The sequence below is a fragment of the Cervus canadensis genome, chromosome 19 (genome assembly GCF_019320065.1).
Source record: "Cervus canadensis isolate Bull #8, Minnesota chromosome 19, ASM1932006v1, whole genome shotgun sequence".
Classification (NCBI taxonomy): Eukaryota; Metazoa; Chordata; class Mammalia; order Artiodactyla; family Cervidae; genus Cervus; species Cervus canadensis.
This window is the reverse complement of record NC_057404.1, coordinates 25,275,530-25,280,246: the sequence shown is the minus strand read 5'-3', so window position 1 is coordinate 25,280,246 and position 4,717 is coordinate 25,275,530.

The window sequence follows — 4,717 nt, the reverse complement described above, 5'->3', positions numbered from 1 at the left end:
GATGATACCAAAGTTTCAAATCAGAGAATATCAAAGTGGCATTGAAGAAATGGGTATTACCTTAATTTCCTTTCTTCTCAAATACACTATCCCCTGGGCTTAGGAGAAGTAATGGCAGCTTTTTTCTTACATATATATATATATATATATATGTAAGAATATACACACACACACACACACACACACACATATATATATATATATATTAGACTTTCCCTTGAATAGAGTCTTTGGTTTTATTTATTTTAAAAATTAAATACAAAGGACATAAAATCCAAGCAGACTTCATTTTCTTATATGGTCTGGAAATGATAAAGTCCAGTAAGGCTAACAGGTTCACCAGTGACATATTAACATAACATCAGAGCCTAAATTCCAACTCAGTCTAGCTCCAAATCAATGTTCTTGACCCCTATGTTATTTTATCTAAGATTACAAGACAGCAATAATTTCCATAGACTGTCAACTGGACTTAGGCAATTTGAATAACCTCTCCCAGTGACACAGCATATAGTCTATGTAACAAGAATATGATCTGAAAATAAATGCCTTTGCCTCCTCTTTCCTGGTGGTTGTCATAAAGCTGTATATAGAAAGCATGCAATACACACTTTATTGATTAATTATTTAAAACAATTATTTACTTTTTAAATATTCGTCAATTCACTAGGCCCTGGGGATACAAAGAGGAATTGTAAGCAGACCATTGTTCTCAATGCACTGTGCAAAGGTAGTTGCTAGGGTAAGGATAAAGCTGAAATACAGCCTAGACACTTCTACCAACAGTGCATCCAGGAGATTCAAGTCACACACCATTAGGTGTGTCTTTTCCTAATTTGCCATTTTTCTAATTCTTTCTTACGCAGAGCTTGCTGCAAGTGGCCGTAGGCTAGCAGTTTCTTACCAGACAACAAGTAAATCTTTACAGACCAAGACCTCCCCAGCAACCTCACATTTACATGAAATCTTACCAGGCACCACCCTACCAATACTAACGCCTCCCTTCCCACACCAAGATCGGTCACCCCATTTCTAACCCCCAGAATTGACATTGTTATTTCTGATTCCTCATCTGCTCATGCCAACTCTCTCACCTGGTATGTCTTTCTTTATCCTTTGATTCTAATAAATTCTAATCATTCATTGCTCAGAATCTAGTTCAACTACTACTCATTCTGAACTCTTTATCCCACTCTGTAACTATCTACCATTTCTTCAGTTTCTTTGTTATTATAATTTATTATGGCAATTAATTATTGACCAGAGATTCCTCTCTGCAACCATGTAGTTTCCTCGAGTATGTGGGATTTCTCTCTTCAACTAGACAGGAAGTTTATATCATATATTCAGAAAAATCGATTAACTTGTTTGTACATCCAAAAGGTTTTATTAAATATGTATTCAATTGCATTGTTACTGGCAATAAAGTTATTATTCCAAGAACTAAGAATGCATGTAAAACTCTAGTAGAAAGAAATATTGTACATTTAATGAGGATTTCATAAGTATTTTTATATTCATATGAGACTGAATAAATGAATTAATGAACAGTGATTAATCAGTAGGTTATCCTGAAAAAATCCTTATTGCAATCAAATATGGTTATTCTAATCAAAATTCCAGAAAAGTGAAATAATAAAAAGAGTTAAATAAAAGGTAAAGCACACCCAAAACTAAAAAATGGAAATAAATACATTTTTCAATTAGTCACTAGCACATTTCCTTCTTCAATAACAAAGATTATCTCAAGTGTCCATTGGTTCTCTATTTGCAATGCAGATCACTCATCCGTGAGTATCACCATATGTAAACTAGGTCTGTTAAGCATTAAAAAGGTTTTGTTGTAATTAAAAGTACATTCTTGTTTACCCAAGGGAAATTGGCCACTTTAATTTTCAGTATCCAGTGTGTTCTATCCTGTATCTGATGTGTTCGATCCTGTATCTGTGTTTTCAAATTACCCCCCATCCTAGTTACTCTGCTCTCCACATATTTATTCTCCCCTGCAAAGATCAATGTTACAGTCTATAGACAGACTCCACTCCATCTTTAAGAATCCTCCAGCCATAATGAGTGGAACATTGATAAACTGATATCTTTCTAAGGAAAACCAAGAGTACAAAACTAAGGAACTTAATTTGTTTTTTAATCCTTGCTTTTGATTCAGAAAATAGAATCAGTTACAGTCAAGGTGGAAAGTATGAAGTTATATGGTTTATTTAGAAAGGGAGTCAGTCTGGGCAATCCAGAAGGGAGCGAGTGGAAAGTATGAAATTGTATGGCCATTTTCACTTGTTTCATTCATTTTGTTCCTCTGTAGTATTTTCATCCTGAATATGCTCTATTCCTTAAAAAAAGTACTATCTTAAAAATCCACAAGTTGCTATCAGATGGGAGAGAAGGCTAACACTGAGTACTCCTAATGCATCAACACTATGTGGGAAGTTTAATCTGTTAGAACACCTTCTATGGAAAGATACTCCCACCCAGCTCAGACTGATTTAAATAAAAGAAAAAATCGTTTGGGTCACAAAACCCAATGTCTATGTTCTTATTTCACTGTGGCACAATATATTTAGGAATCTGTCTTTTTGTATCTCTCATCTTTATTTTTCCTTGTGTTAGATTTCTGTTAAGACATGATCTTGTTATGGTAACACCAAGATGTTTCAGACTAATATTTTATTATCTGTGGCAGAGGTCAGCAAACTACAGCCCATGGGCCAAATCTGTTCTGACACCTGTGTTTTTACATAGAGCTTACAGGAACACTACCAGACTTATTGGTTTATACATTGGTTAAGGCTGCTTTTGCACTACAAAGGCAGAGTGAGGAGTTACAGTAGAGACCAAATGACTCACAAACCTAATTTTAAAAAATACGACTCTTTATAGATACAGTGATCTGATCTATGAGCTATAGCAACATAAAATGGATTTTTTATAGTATTTCCCCACAAACGTCTTGGATAATGTCTCATTTGTGTTATGTGTCAATTTCTGTATCAGAAGCACTGGCCAAAGGTTTGGGTTTCCATAATAAGCCAATCTAGGTTCATGCACCCATGGATAAGGCTGGGATAGAGTCAGCCTCATCTGAATCACATAAATTGATGGTGAGAAAGAGGTTACTCCCAGAAGACATGTATGAAGAAAGAGTGGATTCTGGGTATATTAGTTTGCTAAGGCTGCGATAACAAATTCCCACACACTGTCTCAGACAACAGAAATTCATTGCAGTTTTGATCCCCAAATCAAGCAGTCAGCAGAGTTGGTCCCTCCTGAGAACTGTGATGTAAAGTTGCAAGATCTCTCTTGCATTGCAGATCTCTCTCCTTAGTTTGTAGATGGCCATCTTCTCTCTGTATCTCTTGCATGACATTCTCATGGTCCAAATTTCCCTTTTTTACAGAGAAATTTCTTCTTAAATTTAATTTTTATTTTGCTTTGGAATATAGATGATTTGCAATATGGTGTTAGTTTCAGATGTATAACTAAATTATTCACTTATACATACACATATATCCACTCTTTCAGATTCTTTTTCCATATGCTATTATAGAATATTGGGTAAAGTTCTCTGGGCTATACTGTAGGTCCTTGTTGATCACTTATTTATATATGTGATCATTTATTAACATTATATATGTTAATCTCAAACTCCTAATTTATCCTTACCCCTACATTTCCATTCTGGCAACCATAACTTTGTTTTTGAAGTCTATGAGTATGTTTCTGTTTGGTAAATGATTTCATTTGTATCTTTTTTTTATATTCCACATATAAGTGATATCATATGATATTTGTCTTTCTCTGACTTACTTCACTTGGTATGATAATCTCTAGGTTCATCTATCCATGTTGCTGCAAAGGGTGTTATTTAATTCTTTTTTATGGTGAAAATCAAAGAGGAAATAAAAAAATACATAGAGACAAATAATGAAAACACGACAAATTTCTCTTTTTTTGAAGACACCAGTCATATTATATTAGAGTCTATTCTAATGAACTCACCTTACATAATTGCATCTGCAACCACTCTATTTTCAAATAATTCTAACATAAGGTTAGGATTTCAGCTTAGTAGTAGTGTGTCCATAAACTTTGTAGGGACCCAAAAATCACCTCATAATACTGGGCCAGCAAAGATTAAATTATCCCTACAACTCTGTTATCTCTTTTCAGCTTGCCCAACTTCCCTACATATTTTGGGTCCAGTATTATGGCTTCATATTAGAGAATGAAAAAGTCATTAAAACGTACCTGAGAACTCAAATTAAGTGAGGAATCTTTAGAAGGGCTTCTCAAGTGGCTCAGTGGGAAAAGAATCCATGTACCAATGCAAGAAACACCAGAGACTGGGCTTCAATCCCAGGGTCAGGAAGATCCCCAGGAGGAGGAAATGGCAACCCATTGCTGTATTCTTGGCTGGAAAATTCCATGGATGGAAGAGGCTGGTAGCTACAGTCCATGCGGTCACATAGAGTCAGACACTATTGAGCTTGCGCACTACTACTACTAACTCTTTAGAAAATTACAAAGCTTTGGATTAGTATTTAAAACATTATTTAAAATGACAATGACTCTCTTTCAATAATATTTAGGTTCCAGACATTATACTATGAGGTCACCATACATTATTTCACTTCATTCTTACAATAAACATATGATTGACATTATTGTTTTTATTTATGGATGAAGAAAGAAACCCCAGAGA